Consider the following 18,593-nt stretch of genomic DNA (forward strand, 5'->3'; position numbering starts at 1 on the left):
TTGGCCTCTACGTTGGGATTTAGCTAACTTTCAGCTCTACGTTGGGACGTGCGTTGGCCTCTACGTCGGGACGTGCGTTGGCCTCTACGTCTGTAGTTAGCTAACCTTCAGCTCTACATCGGGACGTGCGTTGGGCTCTACGTCTGGACGTGCGTTGGGCTCTACGTCGGGACGTGCGTTGGGCTCTACGTCTGTAGTTAGCCAACTTTTAGCTCTACGTCGGGACGTGCGTTGGGCTCTACGTTGGGACGTGCGTTGGGCTCTACGTCGGGACGTGCGTTGGGCTCTACGTTGGGATTTAGCTTACTTTCAGCTCTACGTCGGGACGTGCGTTGGCCTCTAAGTCGGGATTTAGCATACTTTCAGCTCTACGTCGGGACGTGCGTTGGCCTCTACGTAGGGATTTAGCTTACATTCAGCTCTTCGTCGGGACGTGCGTTGGGCTCTACGTCGGGACGTGCGTTGGGCTCTACGTCGGGACGTGCGTTGGGCTCTACGTCGGGACGTGCATTGGGCTCTACGTCTGTAGTTAGCTAACTTTCAGCTCTATGTCGGGACGTGCGTTGGGCTCTACGTCTGTAGTTAGCTAATTTTCAGCTCTACGTCGGGACGTGCGTTGGGCTCTACGTCTGTAGTTAGCTAACTTTCAGCTCTACGTCGGGACGTGCGTTGGGCGCTACGTCGGGACGTGCGTTGGGCTCTACGTCGAGACGTGTGTTGGGCTCTACGTTGGGATTTAGCTTACTTTCAGCTCTACGTCGGGATGTGCTTTGGGCTGTACGTCGGGACGTGCGTTGTCATCTACTTCGGGACGTGCGTTGGGCTCTACGTCGGGACGTGCGTTGGGCTCTACGTCGGGACGTGCGTTGGGCTCTACGTTGGGACGTGCGTTGGGCTCTACGGCGGGACGTGCGTTGGCCTCTACGTCGGGATTTAGCTTACTTTCAGCTCTACGTCGGGACGTGCGTTGGGCTCTACGTCGGGACGTGCGTTGGCCTCTACGTCGGGACGTGCGTTGGCCTCTACGTCGGGACGTGCGTTGGCCTCTACGTCGGGACGTGCGTTGGCCTCTACGTCGGGATTTAGCTTACTTTCAGCTCTACGTCGGGATGTGCGTTGGCCTCTACGTCGGTACGTGCGTTGGACTCTACGTCGGGATTTAGCTTACTTTCAGCTCTACGTCGGGACGTGCGTTGGGCTCTACGTTGGGATTTAGCTTACTTTCAGCTCTACGTCGGGACGTGCGTTGGGCTCTACGTCGGGACGTGCGTTGGGCTCTACGTCGGGACGTGCGTTGGGCTCTACGTCGGGACGTGCGTTGGGCTCTACGTCGGGACGTGCGTTGGCCTCTACGTCGGGATTTAGCTTACTTTCAGCTCTACGTTGGGACGTGCGTTGGCCTCTACGTCGGGACGTGCCTTGGCCTCTACGCTGGGATTTAGCTAACTTTCAGCTCTACGTTGGGACGTGCGTTGGCCTCTACGTCGGGACGTGCGTTGGCCTCTACGTCTGTAGTTAGCTAACCTTCAGCTCTACATCGGGACGTGCGTTGGGCTCTACGTCTGGACGTGCGTTGGGCTCTACGTCGGGACGTGCGTTGGGCTCTACGTCTGTAGTTAGCCAACTTTTAGCTCTACGTCGGGACGTGCGTTGGGCTCTACGTTGGGACGTGCGTTGGGCTCTACGTCGGGACGTGCGTTGGGCTCTACGTTGGGATTTAGCTTACTTTCAGCTCTACGTCGGGACGTGCGTTGGCCTCTAAGTCGGGATTTAGCATACTTTCAGCTCTACGTCGGGACGTGCGTTGGCCTCTACGTAGGGATTTAGCTTACATTCAGCTCTTCGTCGGGACGTGCGTTGGGCTCTACGTCGGGACGTGCGTTGGGCTCTACGTCGGGACGTGCGTTGGGCTCTACGTCGGGACGTGCATTGGGCTCTACGTCTGTAGTTAGCTAACTTTCAGCTCTATGTCGGGACGTGCGTTGGGCTCTACGTCTGTAGTTAGCTAACTTTCAGCTCTACGTCGGGACGTGCGTTGGGCTCTACGTCTGTAGTTAGCTAACTTTCAGCTCTACGTCGGGACGTGCGTTGGGCGCTACGTCGGGACGTGCGTTGGGCTCTACGTCGAGACGTGTGTTGGGCTCTACGTTGGGATTTAGCTTACTTTCAGCTCTACGTCGGGATGTGCTTTGGGCTGTACGTCGGGACGTGCGTTGTCATCTACTTCGGGACGTGCGTTGGGCTCTACGTCGGGACGTGCGTTGGGCTCTACGTCGGGACGTGCGTTGGGCTCTACGTTGGGACGTGCGTTGGGCTCTACGGCGGGACGTGCGTTGGCCTCTACGTCGGGATTTAGCTTACTTTCAGCCCTACGTCGGGACGTGCGTTGGGCTCTACGTCGGGACGTGCGTTGGGCTCTACGTCGGGACGTGCGTTGGCCTCTACGTCGGGACGTGCGTTGGCCTCTACGTCGGGACGTGCGTTGGCCTCTACGTCGGGATTTAGCTTACTTTCAGCTCTACGTCGGGACGTGCGTTGGCCTCTACGTCGGTACGTGCGTTGGACTCTATGTCGGGATTTAGCTTACTTTCAGCTCTACGTCGGGACGTGCGTTGGGCTCTACGTTGGGATTTAGCTTACATTCAGCTCTACGTCGGGACGTGCGTTGGGCTCTACGTCGGGACGTGCGTTGGGCTCTACGTCTGTAGTTAGCTAACCTTCAGCTCTACATCGGGACGTGCGTTGGGCTCTACGTCGGGACGTGCGTTGGGCTCTACGTCGGGACGTGCGTTTGGCTCTACGTCTGTAGTTAGCCAACTTTCAGCTCTACGTCGGGACGTGCGTTGGGCTCTACGTCGGGACGTGCGTTGGGCTCTACGTCTGTAGTTAGCTAACCTTCAGCTCTACATCGGGACGTGCGTTGGGCTCTACGTCGGGACGTGCGTTGGGCTCTACGTCGGGACGTGCGTTGGGCTCTACGTCTGTAGTTAGCCAACTTTCAGCTCTACGTCGGGACGTGCGTTGGGCTCTACGTCGGGACGTGCGTTGGCCTCTACGTCGGGATTTAGCTTACTTTCAGCTCTACGTCGGGACGTGCGTTGGGATCTACGTCGGGACGTGTGTTGAGCTCTACGTCTGTAGTTAGCTAGCTTTCAGCTGTACGTCGGGACGTGTATTGGGCTCTACGTCTGTAGTTAGCTAACTTTCAGCTCTACGTCGGGACGTGCGTTGGGCTCTACGTCTGTAGTTAGCTAACTTTCAGCTCTACGTCTGGACGTGCGTTGGGCGCTACGTCGGGACGTGCGTTGGGCGCTACGTCGGGACGTGCGTTGGGCTCTACGTTGGGACGTGCGTTGGGCTCTACGTTGGGACGTGCGTTGGGCTCTACGTCGGGATTTAGCTTACTTTCAGCTCTACGTCGGGACGTGCTTTGGGCTCTACGTCGGGACGTGCGTTGGGCTCTACGTCGGGACGTGCGTTGGCCTCTACGTCGGGATTTAGCTTACTTTCAGCTCTACGTTGGGACGTGCGTTGGCCTCTACGTCGGGACGTGCCTTGGCCTCTACGTTGGGATTTAGCTAACTTTCAGCTCTACGTTGGGACGTGCGTTGGCCTCTACGTCGGGACGTGCGTTGGCCTCTACGTCTGTAGTTAGCTAACCTTCAGCTCCACATCGGGACGTGCGTTGGGCTCTACGTCTGGACGTGCGTTGGGCTCTACGTCGGGACGTGCGTTGGGCTCTACGTCTGTAGTTAGCCAACTTTTAGCTCTACGTCGGGACGTGCGTTGGGCTCTACGTTGGGACGTGCGTTGGGCTCTACGTCGGGACGTGCGTTGGGCTCTACGTTGGGATTTAGCTTACTTTCAGCTCTACGTCGGGACGTGCGTTGGCCTCTAAGTCGGGATTTAGCATACTTTCAGCTCTACGTCGGGACGTGCGTTGGCCTCTACGTAGGGATTTAGCTTACATTCAGCTCTTCGTCGGGACGTGCGTTGGGCTCTACGTCGGGACGTGCGTTGGGCTCTACGTCGGGACGTGCGTTGGGCTCTACGTCGGGACGTGCATTGGGCTCTACGTCTGTAGTTAGCTAACTTTCAGCTCTATGTCGGGACGTGCGTTGGGCTCTACGTCTGTAGTTAGCTAACTTTCAGCTCTACGTCGGGACGTGCGTTGGGCGCTACGTCGGGACGTGCGTTGGGCTCTACGTCGGGACGTGCGTTGGGCTCTACGTCGGGACGTGCGTTGGGCTCTACGTCTGTAGTTAGCTAACTTTCAGCTCTACGTCGGGACGTGCGTTGGGCTCTACGTCGGGATTTAGCTTACTTTCAGCTCTACGTCGGGACATGCGTTGGGCTCTACGTCGGGACGTGCGTTGGGCTCTACGTCGGGACGTGCGTTGGGCTCTACGTCTGTAGTTAGCTAACTTTCAGGTCTACGTCGGGACGTGCGTTGGGCTCTACGTCGGGACACGCGTTGGGCTCTACGTCGGGACGCGCGTTGGGCTCTTCGTCTGTAGTTAGCTAACTTTCAGCTCTACGTCGGGACGTGCGTTGGGCTCTACGTTGGGACGTGCGTTGGGCTCTACGTCGGGACGTGCGTTGGGTTCTACGTCGGGACGTGCGTTGAGCTCTACGTCGGGATTTAGCTTACTTTCAGCTCTACGTCGGGACGTGCGTTAGGCTCTACGTCGGGACGTGCGTTGGGCTCTACGTCGGGACGTGCGTTGGGCTCTATGTCGGGATTTAGCTTGCTTTCAGGTCTACGTCGGGACGTGCGTTGGGCTCTACGTCGGGACGTGCGTTGGGCTCTACGTCTGTAGTTAGCTAAGTTTCAACTCTACGTCGGGACGTGCGTTGGGCTCTACATCTGTAGTTAGCTAACTTTCAGCTCTACGTCGGGACGTGCGTTGGGCGCTACGTCGGAACGTGCGTTGGGCTCTACGTCGGGACGTGCGTTGGGCTCTACGTCGGGACGTGCGTTGGGCTCTACGTCGGGATTTAGCTTACTTTCAGCTCTACGTCGGGACGTGCGTTGGCCTCTATGTCGGGACGTGCGTTGGCCTCTACGTCGGGACGTGCGTTGGCCTCTACGTCGGGATTTAGCTTACTTTCAGCTCTAAGTCGAGACGTGCGTTGGGCGCTACGTCGGGACGTGCGTTGGGCGCTACTTCTGGACGTGCGTTGGGCGCTACGTCGGGATTAACTTACTTTCAGCTCTACGTCGGGACGTGCGTTGGGCTCTATGTCGGGACGTGCGTTGGGCTCTACGTCGGGACGTGCGTTGGGCTCTACGTTGGGATTTAGCTTACTTTCAGCTCTACGTCGGGACGTGCGTTGTCCTCTACGTCGGGATTTTGCTTACTTTCAGCTCTACGTCGGGACGTGCGTTGGGCTCTACGTCGGGATTTAGCTTACTTTCAGCTCTACGTCGGGACGTGCGTTGGGCTCTACGTCAGGACGTGCGTTGGGCTCTACGTCTGTAGTTAGCTAACTTTCACCTCTAGGTCGGGACGTGCGTTGGGCTCTACGTCGGGACGTGAGTTGGGCTCCACGTCGGGACGTGTGTTGGGCTCTACGTCGGGATTTAGCTTGCTTTCAGCTCTACGTCGGGACGTGCGTTGGCCTCTACGTCGGCATTTAGCTTTCAGCTCTACGTCGGGACGTGCGTTGGGTTCTACGTCGGGACGTGCGTTGGGCTCTACGTCGGGACGTGCGTTATGCTCTACGTCAGGACGTGCGTTGGGCTCTACGTCGGGATTTAGGTTACTTTCAGCTCTACGTCGGGACGCGCGTTGGGCTCTTCGTCTGTAGTTACCTATCTTTCAGCTCTACGTCGGGACGTGCGTTGGGCTCTACGTCGGGATGTGCGTTGGGCTCTACGTCGGGATTTAGCTTACTTTCAGCTCTACGTCGGGACGTGCATTGGGCGCTACGTCGGGACGTGCGTTGGGCTCTACGTCGGGACGTGCGTTGGGTTCTACGTCGGGACGTGCGTTGGGCTCTACGTCTGTAGTTAGCTAACTTTCAGCTCTACGTCGGGACGTGCGTTGGGCGCTATGTCGGGACGTGCGTTGGGCTCTACGTCGGGACGTGCGTTGGGCTCTACGTCAGGATTTAGCTTACTTTTCAGGTCTACGTCGGGACGTGCGTTGGGCTCTACGTCGGGACGTGCGTTGGCCTCTACGTCAAGACGTGCGTTGGGCTCTACGTCTGTAGTTAGCTAACTTTCAACTCTACGTTGGGACGTGCGTTGGGCTCTACGTCTGTAGTTAGCTAACTTTCAGCTCTACGTCGGGACGTGCGTTGGGCGCTACGTCGGAACGTGCGTTGGGCTCTACGTCGGGACGTGCGTTGGGCTCTACGTCGGGACGTGCGTTGGACTCTACGTCGGGACGTGCGTTGGGCTCTACGTCGGGATTTAGCTTACTTTCAGCTCTACGTCGGGACGTGCGTTGGCCTCTACGTCGGGACGTGCGTTGACCTCTACGTCGGGCCGTGCGTTGGCCTCTACGTCGGGACGTGCGTTGGCCTCTACGTCGGGATTTAGCTTACTTTCAGCTCTACGTCGGGACGTGCGTTGCGCGCTACGTCGGGACGTGCGTTGGGCGCTACGTCGGGACGTGCGTTGGGCGCTACTTTGGGACGTGCGTTGGGCGCTACGTCGGGATTTAGCTTACTTTCAGCTCTACGTCGGGACGTGCGTTGGGCTCTACGTCGGGACGTGCGTTGGGCTCTACGTCGGGACGTGCGTTGGGCTCTACGTCGGGATTTAGCTTACTTTCAGCTCTACGTCGGGACGTGCGTTGGCCTCTACGTCGGGATTTATCTTACTTTCAGCTCTACGTCGGGACGTGCGTTGGCCTCTACATCGGGACGTGCGTTGGCCTCTACGTCGGGATTTAGCTTACTTTCAGCTCTACGTCGGATCGTGCGTTGGGCTCTACGTCGGGATTTAGCTTACTTTCAGCTCTACGTCGGGACGTGCGTTGGGCTCTACGTCGGGACGTGCGTTGGGCTCTACGTCTGTAGTTAGCTAACTTTCAGCTCTACGTCGGGACGTGCGTTGGGCTCTACGTCGGGACGTGAGTTGGGCTCCACGTCGGGACGTGCGTTGGGCTCTACGTCGGGATTTAGCTTACTTTCAGCTCTACGTCGGGACGTGCGTTGGCCTCTACGTCGGCATTTAGCTTTCAGCTCTACGTCGGGACTTGCGTTGGGCTCTACGTCGGGACGTGCGTTGGGCTCTACGTCGGGACGTGCGTTGGGTTCTACGTCGGGACGTGCGTTGGGCTCTACGTCTGTAGTTAGCTAACTTTCTGCTCTACGTCGGGACGTGCGTTGGGCTCTACGTCTGTAGTTAGGTAACTTTCAGCTCTACGTCGGGACGTGCGTTGGGCTCTACGTCGGGATTTAGCTTACTTTTAGCTCTACGTCGGGTCGTGCGTTGGCCTCTACGTCGGGACGTGCGTTGACCTCTACGTCGGGCCGTGCGTTGGCCTCTACGTCGGGACGTGCGTTGGCCTCTACGTCGGGATTTAGCTTACTTTCAGCTCTACGTCGGGACGTGCGTTGGGCTCTACGTCGGGACGTGCGTTGGGCTCTACGTCGGGATGTGCGTTGGGCTCTACGTCGGGATTTAGCTTACTTTCAGCTCTACGTCGGGACGTGCATTGGGCGCTACGTCGGGACGTGCGTTGGGCTCTACGTCGGGACGTGCGTTGGGTTCTACGTCGGGACGTGCGTTGGGCTCTACGTCTGTAGTTAGCTAACTTTCAGCTCTACGTCGGGACGTGCGTTGGGCGCTATGTCGGGACGTGCGTTGGGCTCTACGTCGGGACGTGCGTTGGGCTCTACGTCAGGATTTAGCTTACTTTTCAGGTCTACGTCGGGACGTGCGTTGGGCTCTACGTCGGGACGTGCGTTGGCCTCTACGTCAAGACGTGCGTTGGGCTCTACGTCTGTAGTTAGCTAACTTTCAACTCTACGTTGGGACGTGCGTTGGGCTCTACGTCTGTAGTTAGCTAACTTTCAGCTCTACGTCGGGACGTGCGTTGGGCGCTACGTCGGAACGTGCGTTGGGCTCTACGTCGGGACGTGCGTTGGGCTCTACGTCGGGACGTGCGTTGGACTCTACGTCGGGACGTGCGTTGGGCTCTACGTCGGGATTTAGCTTACTTTTAGCTCTACGTCGGGACGTGCGTTGGCCTCTACGTCGGGACGTGCGTTGACCTCTACGTCGGGCCGTGCGTTGGCCTCTACGTCGGGACGTGCGTTGGCCTCTACGTCGGGATTTAGCTTACTTTCAGCTCTACGTCGGGACGTGCGTTGCGCGCTACGTCGGGACGTGCGTTGGGCGCTACGTCGGGACGTGCGTTGGGCGCTACTTTGGGACGTGCGTTGGGCGCTACGTCGGGATTTAGCTTACTTTCAGCTCTACGTCGGGACGTGCGTTGGGCTCTACGTCGGGACGTGCGTTGGGCTCTACGTCGGGACGTGCGTTGGGCTCTACGTCGGGATTTAGCTTACTTTCAGCTCTACGTCGGGACGTGCGTTGGCCTCTACGTCGGGATTTATCTTACTTTCAGCTCTACGTCGGGACGTGCGTTGGCCTCTACATCGGGACGTGCGTTGGCCTCTACGTCGGGATTTAGCTTACTTTCAGCTCTACGTCGGATCGTGCGTTGGGCTCTACGTCGGGATTTAGCTTACTTTCAGCTCTACGTCGGGACGTGCGTTGGGCTCTACGTCGGGACGTGCGTTGGGCTCTACGTCTGTAGTTAGCTAACTTTCAGCTCTACGTCGGGACGTGCGTTGGGCTCTACGTCGGGACGTGAGTTGGGCTCCACGTCGGGACGTGCGTTGGGCTCTACGTCGGGATTTAGCTTACTTTCAGCTCTACGTCGGGACGTGCGTTGGCCTCTACGTCGGCATTTAGCTTTCAGCTCTACGTCGGGACTTGCGTTGGGCTCTACGTCGGGACGTGCGTTGGGCTCTACGTCGGGACGTGCGTTGGGTTCTACGTCGGGACGTGCGTTGGGCTCTACGTCTGTAGTTAGCTAACTTTCTGCTCTACGTCGGGACGTGCGTTGGGCTCTACGTCTGTAGTTAGGTAACTTTCAGCTCTACGTCGGGACGTGCGTTGGGCTCTACGTCGGGACGTGCGTTGGGCTCTACGTCGGGACGTGCGTTGGGCTCTACGTCGGGATTTAGGTTACTTTCAGCTCTACGTCGGGACGTGCGTTGGCCTCTACGTCGGGACACGCGTTGGGCTCTACGTCGCAACGCGCGTTGGGCTCTACGTCTGTAGTTAGCTAACTTTCAGCTCTACGTCGGGACGCGCGTTGGGCTCTTCGTCTGTAGTTAGCTAACTTTCAGCTCTACGTCGGGACGTGCGTTGGGCTCTACGTCGGGACGTGCGTTGGGCTCTACGTCGGGATTTAGCTTACTTTCAGCTCTACGTCGGGACGTGAATTGGGCGCTACGTCGGGACGTGCGTTGGGCTCTACGTCGGGATGTGCGTTGGGTTCTACGTCGGGACGTGCGTTGGGCTCTACGTCTGTAGTTAGCTAACTTTCTGCTCTACGTCGGGACGTGCGTTGGGCTCTACGTCTGTAGTTAGCTAACTTTCAGCTCTACGTCGGGACGTGCGTTGGGCGCTATGTCGGGATTTAGCTTACTTTCAGCTCTACGTCGAGACGTGCGTTGGCCTCTACGTCGGGACGTGCGTTGGCCTCTACATCGGGACGTGCGTTGGGCTCTACGTTGGGATGTGCGTTGGGCTCTACGTCGGGACGTGTGTTGGGCTCCACGTCGGGACACGTGTTGGGCTGCATGTCGGGACGTGTGTTGGGCTCTACATCGGGACGTGTGTTGGGCTCCACGTCGGGACACGTGTTGGGCTGCATGTCGGGACGTGTGTTGGGCTCTACGTCGGGACGCGCGTTGGGCTCTTCGTCTGTAGTTAGCTAACTTTCAGCTCTACGTCGGGACGTGCGGTGGGCTCTACGTCGGGACGTGCGTTGGGCTCTACATCGGGACGTGCGTTGGGCTCTACGTCGGGATTTAGCTTACTTTCAGCTCTACGTCGGGACGTGCGTTGGGCTCTACGTCGGGACGTCCGTTGGGCTCTACGTCGGGATTTAGCTTACTTTCAGCTCTACGTCGGGACGTGCATTGGGCGCTACGTCGGGACGTGCGTTGGGCTCTACGTCGGGACGTGCGTTGGGTTCTACGTCGGGACGTGCGTTGGGCTCTACGTCTGTAATTAGCTAACTTTCAGCTCTACGTCGGGACGTGCGTTGGGCGCTATGTCGGGACGTGCGTTGGGCTCTACGTCGGGACGTGCGTTGGGCTCTACGTCAGGATTTAGCTTACTTTTCAGGTCTACGTCGGGACGTGCGTTGGGCTCTACGTCAGGACGTGCGTTGGCCTCTACGTCGGGACGTGCGTTGGGCTCTACGTCTGTAGTTAGCTAACTTTCAACTCTACGTTGGGACGTGCGTTGGGCTCTACGTCTGTAGTTAGCTAACTTTCAGCTCTACATCGGGACGTGCGTTGGGCTCTACATCTGTAGTTAGCTAACTTTCAGCTCTACGTCGGGACGTGCGTTGGGCGCTACGTCGGAACGTGCGTTGGGCTCTACGTCGGGACGTGCGTTGGGCTCTACGTCGGGACGTGCGTTGGACTCTACGTCGGGACGTGCGTTGGGCTCTACGTCGGGATTTAGCTTACTTTCAGCTCTACGTCGGGACGTGCGTTGGCCTCTACGTCGGGACGTGCGTTGACCTCTACGTCGGGCCGTGCGTTGGCCTCTACGTCGGGACGTGCGTTGGCCTCTACGTCGGGATTTAGCTTACTTTCAGCTCTACGTCGGGACGTGCGTTGCGCGCTACGTCGGGACGTGCGTTGGGCGCTACGTCGGGACGTGCGTTGGGCGCTACTTTGGGACGTGCGTTGGGCGCTACGTCGGGATTTAGCTTACTTTCAGCTCTACGTCGGGACGTGCGTTGGGCTCTACGTCGGGACGTGCGTTGGGCTCTACGTCGGGACGTGCGTTGGGCTCTACGTCGGGATTTAGCTTATTTTCAGCTCTACGTCGGGACGTGCGTTGGCCTCTACGTCGGGACGTGCGTTGGCCTCTACGTCGGGATTTATCTTACTTTCAGCTCTACGTCGGGACGTGCGTTGGCCTCTACATCGGGACGTGCGTTGGCCTCTACGTCGGGATTTAGCTTACTTTCAGCTCTACGTCGGATCGTGCGTTGGGCTCTACGTCGGGATTTAGCTTACTTTCAGCTCTACGTCGGGACGTGCGTTGGGCTCTACGTCGGGACGTGCGTTGGGCTCTACGTCTGTAGTTAGCTAACTTTCAGCTCTACGTCGGGACGTGCGTTGGGCTCTACGTCGGGACGTGAGTTGGGCTCCACGTCGGGACGTGCGTTGGGCTCTACGTCGGGATTTAGCTTACTTTCAGCTCTACGTCGGGACGTGCGTTGGCCTCTACGTCGGCATTTAGCTTTCAGCTCTACGTCGGGACTTGCGTTGGGCTCTACGTCGGGACGTGCGTTGGGCTCTACGTCGGGACGTGCGTTGGGCTCTACGTCGGGACGTGCGTTGGGTTCTACGTCGGGACGTGCGTTGGGCTCTACGTCTGTAGTTAGCTAACTTTCTGCTCTACGTCGGGACGTGCGTTGGGCTCTACGTCTGTAGTTAGGTAACTTTCAGCTCTACGTCGGGACGTGCGTTGGGCGCTACGTCGGGACGTGCGTTGGGCTCTACGTCGGGACGTGCGTTGGGCTCTACGTCGGGATTTAGGTTACTTTCAGCTCTACGTCGGGATGTGCGTTGGCCTCTACGTCGGGACACGCGTTGGGCTCTACGTCGCAACGCGCGTTGGGCTCTACGTCTGTAGTTAGCTAACTTTCAGCTCTACGTCGGGACGCGCGTTGGGCTCTTCGTCTGTAGTTAGCTAACTTTCAGCTCTACGTCGGGACGTGCGTTGGGCTCTACGTCGGGACGTGCGTTGGGCTCTACGTCGGGATTTAGCTTACTTTCAGCTCTACGTCGGGACGTGCATTGGGCGCTACGTCGGGACGTGCGTTGGGCTCTACGTCGGGACATGCGTTGGGTTCTACGTCGGGACGTGCGTTGGGCTCTACGTCTGTAGTTAGCTAACTTTCTGCTCTACGTCGGGACGTGCGTTGGGCTCTACGTCTGTAGTTAGCTAACTTTCAGCTCTACGTCGGGACGTGCGTTGGGCGCTATGTCGGGATTTAGCTTACTTTGAGCTCTACGTCGAGACGTGCGTTGGCCTCTACGTCGGGACGTGCGTTGGCCTCTACATCGGGACGTGCGTTGGGCTCTACGTTGGGATGTGCGTTGGGCTCTACGTCGGGACGTGTGTTGGGCTCCACGTCGGGACACGTGTTGGGCTGCATGTCGGGACGTGTGTTGGGCTCTACATCGGGACGTGTGTTGGGCTCCACGTCGGGACACGTGTTGGGCTGCATGTCGGGACGTGTGTTGGGCTCTACGTCGGGACGCGCGTTGGGCTCTTCGTCTGTAGTTAGCTAACTTTCAGCTCTACGTCGGGACGTGCGGTGGGCTCTACGTCGGGACGTGCGTTGGGCTCTACATCGGGACGTGCGTTGGGCTCTACGTCGGGATTTAGCTTACTTTCAGCTCTACGTCGGGACGTGCGTTGGGCTCTACGTCGGGACGTGCGTTGGGCTCTACGTCAGGACGTGCGTTGGGCTCTACGTCGGGATTTAGCTTACTTTCAGCTCTACGTCGGGACGTGCGTTGGGCTGTATGTCGGGACGTGCGTTGGGCTCTACGTCTGTAGTTAGCTAACTTTCAGCTCTACGTCGGGACGTGCATTGGGCTCTATGTCGGGACGTGCGTTGGGCTCTACGTCGGGACGTGCGTTGGGCTCTACGTCGGGACGTGCGTTGGGCTCTACGTCGGGATTTAGCTTACTTTCAGCTCTACGTCGGGACGTGCGTTGGGCTCTACGTCGGAACGTGCGTTGGGCTCCACGTCGGGACATGCGTTGGGCTCTACGTCTGTAGTTAGCTAACTTTCTGCTCTACGTCGGGACGTGCGTTGGGCTCTACGTCTGTAGTTAGCTAACTTTCAGCTCTACGTCGGGACGTGCGTTGGGCTCTACGTCGGGACGTCCGTTGGGCTCTACGTCGGGACGTGCTTTGGGCTCTACGTCGGGATTTAGCTTACTTTCAGCTCTACGTCGAGACATGCGTTGGCCTCTACGTCGGGACGTGCGTTGGCCTCTACGTCGGGACGTGCGTTGGCCTCTACGTCGGGATTTAGCTTACTTTCAGCTCTACGTCGGGACCTGCATTGGGCGCTACGTCGGGACGTGCGTTGGGCGCTACGTCGGGACGTGCGTTGGGCGGTACTTCGGGAAATGCGTTGGGCGCTACGTCGGGATTTAGCTTACTTTCAGCTCTACGTCGGGACGTGCGTTGGGCTCTATGTCGGGACGTGCGTTGGGCTCTACGTCGGGACGTGCGTTGGGCTCTACGTCGGGATTTAGCTTACTTTCAGCTCTACGTCGGGACGTGCGTTGGCCTCTACATTGGGACGTGCGTTGGCCTCTACGTCGGGATTTAGCTTACTTTCAGCTCTACGTCGGGACGTGCGTTGGCCTCTACGTCGGGACGTGCGTTGGCCTCTACGTCGGGATTTAGCTTACTTTCAGCTCTACGTCGGGACGCGCGTTGGGCTCTACGTCGGGATTTAGCTTAATTTCAGCTCTACGTCGGGACGTGCGTTGGGCTCTACGTCGGGACGTGCGTTGGGCTCTACGTCGGGACGTGCGTTGACCTCTAAGTCGGCATTTAGCTTACTTTCAGCTCTACGTCGGGACGTGCGTTGGGCTCTACGTCGGGACGTGCGTTGGGCTCTACGTCTGTAGTTAGCTAACTTTCTGCTCTACGTCGGGACGTGCGTTGGGCGCTACGTCGGGACGTGCGTTGGGCTCTACGTCGGGACGTGCGTTGGGCTCTACGTCGGGATTTAGGTTACTTTCAGCTCTACGTCAGGACGTGCGTTGGGCTCTACGTCGGGACGTGCGTTGGCCTCTACGTCGGGATTTAGCTTACTTTCAGCTCTACGTCGGGACGTGCGTTGGCCTCTACGTCGGGACGTGCGTTGGGCTCTACGTCGGGACACGCGTTGGGCTCTACGTCGGGACGCGCGTTGGGCTCTACGTCTGTAGTTAGCTAACTTTCAGCTCTACGTCGGGACGTGCGTTGGGCTCTACGTCGGTACGTGCGTTGGGCTCTACGTCGGGATTTAGCTTACTTTCAGCTCTACGTCGGGACGTGCGTTGGGCTCTAGATCAGGATTTATTTTACTTTCAGCTCTACGAGGGGACGTGTGTTGGGCTCGACATCAGGATTTAGCGTACTTTCAGCTCTATGTCGGTACGTGTGTTGGGCTCTACGTCGGGACGTGTGTTGGTCTCCACGTCGGGACGCGTGTTGGGCTGCATGTCGGGACGTGTGTTGGGCTCTACGTCGGGTTTTAGTTACTTTCAGCTCTACGTCGGGACGTGTGTTGGCCTCTACGTCGCGACGTGTGTTGGACTCTACGTCGCGACGTGTGTTGGGCTGTACGTCGCGACGTGTGTTGGGCTCTGCGTCGCGACTTGTGTTGGGCTCTGCGTCGGGACGTGTGTTGGGCTCTACGTCGGGACGTGTTTTGGGCACTAGATCAGGATTTATCTTACTTTCAGCTCTACGAGGGGACGTGTCCTGGGCTCGACATGAGGATTTAGCGTACTTTCAGCTCTACGTGGGGACCTGTGTTGGGCTCTACGTCGGGACGTGTGTTGGGCTCCACGTCGGGACGCGTGTTGAGCTGCATGTCGGGACGTGTGTTGGGCTCTACGTCGGGACGTGTGTTGGGCTCCACGTCGGGACACGTGTTGGGCTGCATGTCGGGACGTGTGTTGGGCTCTGCGTCGGGACGTGTGTTGGGCTCTACGTCGGGATTTAGTTACTTTCAGCTCTACGTCGGGACGTGCGTTGGGCTCTACATCGGGACGTGCGTTGGGCTCTACGTCACGACGTGTGTTGGACTCTGCGTCGGGACGTGTGTTGGGCTCTGCGTCGGGACGTGAGTTGGGCTCTACGTCGGGACGTGCGTTGGCCTCTACGTCGGGACGTGCGTTGGGCTCTACGTCGGGACGTGCGTTGGGCTCTACGTCTGTAGTTAGCTAACTTTCAGCTCTACGTCGGGACGTGTGTTGGGCTCTACGTCGGGACGTGCGTTGGGCTCTACGTCGGGATTTAGGTTACTTTCAGCTCTACGTCGGGACGTGCGTTGGGCTCTACGTCGGGACGTGAGTTGGGCTCTACGTCGGGACGTGCGTTGGGCTCTACGTCGGGATTTAGCTTACTTTCAGCTCTACGTCGGGACGTGCGTTGGCCTCTAAGTCGGCATTTAGCTTACTTTCAGCTCTACGTCGGGACGTGCGTTGGGCTCTACGTCGGGACGTGCGTTGGGCTCTACGTCGGGACGTGCGTTGGGTTCTACGTCGGGACGTGCGTTGGGCTCTACGTCTGTAGTTAGCTAACTTTCTGCTCTACGTCGTGACGTGCGTTGGGCTCTACGTCTGTAGTTAGCTAACTTTCAGCTCTACGTCGGGACGTGCGTTGGGCGCTACGTCGGGACGTGCGTTGGGCTCTACGTCGGGACGTGCGTTGGGCTCTACGTCGGGATTTAGGTTACTTTCAGCTCTACGTCAGGACGTGCGTTGGCCTCTACGTCGGGACGTGCATTGGCCTCTACGTCGGGATTTAGCTTACTTTCAGCTCTACGTCGGTACGTGCGTTGGCGTCTACGTCGGGACGTGCGTTGGGCTCTACGTCGGGACACGCGTTGGGCTCTACGTCGGGACGCGCGTTGGGCTCTACGTCTGTAGTTAGCTAACTTTCAGCTCTACGTCGGGACGCGCGTTGGGCTCTACGTCGGTACGTGCGTTTGGCTCTACGTCGGGATTTAGCTTACTTTCAGCTCTACGTCGGGACGTGCGTTGGGCTCTAGATCAGGATTTATTTTACTTTCAGCTCTACGAGGGGACGTGTGTTGGGCTCGACATCAGGATTTAGCGTACTTTCAGCTCTACGTCGGGACGTGTGTTGGGCTCTACGTCGGGACGTGTGTTGGGCTCCACGTCGGGACGCGTGTTGGGCTGCATGTCGGGACGTGTGTTGGGCTCTACGTCGGGATTTAGTTACTATCAGCTCTACGTCGGGACGTGTGTTGGCCTCTACGTCGCGACGTGTGTTGGACTCTACGTCGCGACGTGTGTTGGGCTGTACGTCGCGACGTGTGTTGGGCTCTGCGTCGCGACGTGTGTTGGGCTCTGCGTCGGGAGGTGTGTTGGGCTCTACGTCGGGACGTGTGTTGGGCTCTACGTCGGGACGTGTTTTGGGCACTAGATCAGGATTTATCTTACTTTCAGCTCTACGAGGGGACGTGTCTTGGGCTCGACATCAGGATTTAGCGTACTTTCAGCTCTACGTGGGGACCTGTGTTGGGCTCTACGTCGGGACGTGTGTTGGGCTCCACGTCGGGACGCGTGTTGGGCTGCATGTCGGGACGTGTGTTGGGCTCTACGTCGGGACGTGTGTTGGGCTCCACGTCGGGACACGTGTTGGGCTGCATGTCGGGACGTGTGTTGGGCTCTGCGTCGGGATTTAGTTACTTTCAGCTCTACGTCGGGACGTGTGTTGGGCTCTACGTCGGGACTTGTGTTGGGCTCTACGTTACGACGTGTGTTGGACTCTGCGTCGGGACGTGTGTTGGGCTCTGCGTCGGGACGTGTGTTGGGCTCTACGTCGGGACGTGCGTTGGGCTCTACGTCGGGACGTGCGTTGGGCTCTACGTTGGGACGTGCGTTGGGCTCTACGTCTGTAGTTAGCTAACTTTCAGCTCTACGTCGGGACGTGCGTTGGGCTCTACGTCGGGACGTGCGTTGGGCTCTACGTCTGTAGTTAGCTAACTTTCAGCTCTACGTCGGGACGTGCGTTGGGCTCTACGTCGGGACGTGCGTTGGGCTCTACGTCGGGACGTGCGTTGGGCTCTACTTCGGGATTTAGCTTACTTTCAGCTCTACGTCGGGACGTGCGTTGGGCTCTACGTCAGGATTTAGCTTACTTTCATCTCTACGTCGGGACGTGCGTTGGGCTCTACGTCGGGACGTGCGTTGGGCTCTACGTCGGGACGTGTGTTGGGCTCTACGTCGGGATTTAGTTACTTTCAGCTCTACGTCGGGACGTGTGTTGGGCTCTACGTCGGGACTTTTGTTGGGCTCTACGTCACGACGTGTGTTGGACTCTGCGTCGGGACGTGTGTTGGGCTCTGCGTCGGGACGTGAGTTGGGCTCTACGTCGGGACGTGCGTTGGGCTCTACGTCGGGACGTGCGTTGGGCTCTACGTCGGGACGTGCGTTGGGCTCTACGTCTGTAGTTAGCTAACTTTCAGCTCTACGTCGGGACGTGCGTTGGGCTCTACGTCGGGACGTGCGTTGGGCTCTACGTCGGGATTTAGGTTACTTTCAGCTCTACGTCGGGACGTGCGTTGGGCTCTACGTCGGGACGTGAGTTGGGCTCTACGTCGGGACGTGCGTTGGGCTCTACGTCGGGATTTAGCTTACTTTCAGCTCTACGTCGGGACGTGCGTTGGCCTCTAAGTCGGCATTTAGCTTACTTTCAGCTCTACGTCGGGACGTGCGTTGGGCTCTACGTCGGGACGTGCGTTGGGCTCTACGTCGGGACGTGCGTTGGGTTCTACGTCGGGACGTGCGTTGGGCTCTACGTCTGTAGTTAGCTAACTTTCTGCTCTACGTCGTGACGTGCGTTGGGCTCTACGTCTGTAGTTAGCTAACTTTCAGCTCTACGTCGGGACGTGCGTTGGGCGCTACGTCGGGACGTGCGTTGGGCTCTACGTCGGGACGTGCGTTGGGCTCTACGTCGGGATTTAGGTTACTTTCAGCTCTACGTCAGGACGTGCGTTGGGCTCTACGTCGGGACGTGCGTTGGCCTCTACGTCGGGATTTAGCTTACTTTCAGCTCTACGTCGGTACGTGCGTTGGCGTCTACGTCGGGACGTGCGTTGGGCTCTACGTCGGGACACGCGTTGGGCTCTACGTCGGGACGCGCGTTGGGCTCTACGTCTGTAGTTAGCTAACTTTCAGCTCTACGTCGGGACGCGCGTTGGGCTCTACGTCGGTACGTGCGTTTGGCTCTACGTCGGGATTTAGCTTACTTTCAGCTCTACGTCGGGACGTGCGTTGGGCTCTAGATCAGGATTTATTTTACTTTCAGCTCTACGAGGGGACGTGTGTTGGGCTCGACATCAGGATTTAGCGTACTTTCAGCTCTACGTCGGGACGTGTGTTGGGCTCTACGTCGGGACGTGTGTTGGGCTCCACGTCGGGACGCGTGTTGGGCTGCATGTCGGGACGTGTGTTGGGCTCTACGTCGGGATTTAGTTACTTTCAGCTCTACGTCGGGACGTGTGTTGGCCTCTACGTCGCGACGTGTGTTGGACTCTACGTCGCG

This window comes from Leptosomus discolor, chromosome 23, assembly GCF_034619465.1.
Source record: "Leptosomus discolor isolate bLepDis1 chromosome 23, bLepDis1.hap2, whole genome shotgun sequence".
NCBI classification, from domain to species: Eukaryota; Metazoa; Chordata; class Aves; order Leptosomiformes; family Leptosomidae; genus Leptosomus; species Leptosomus discolor.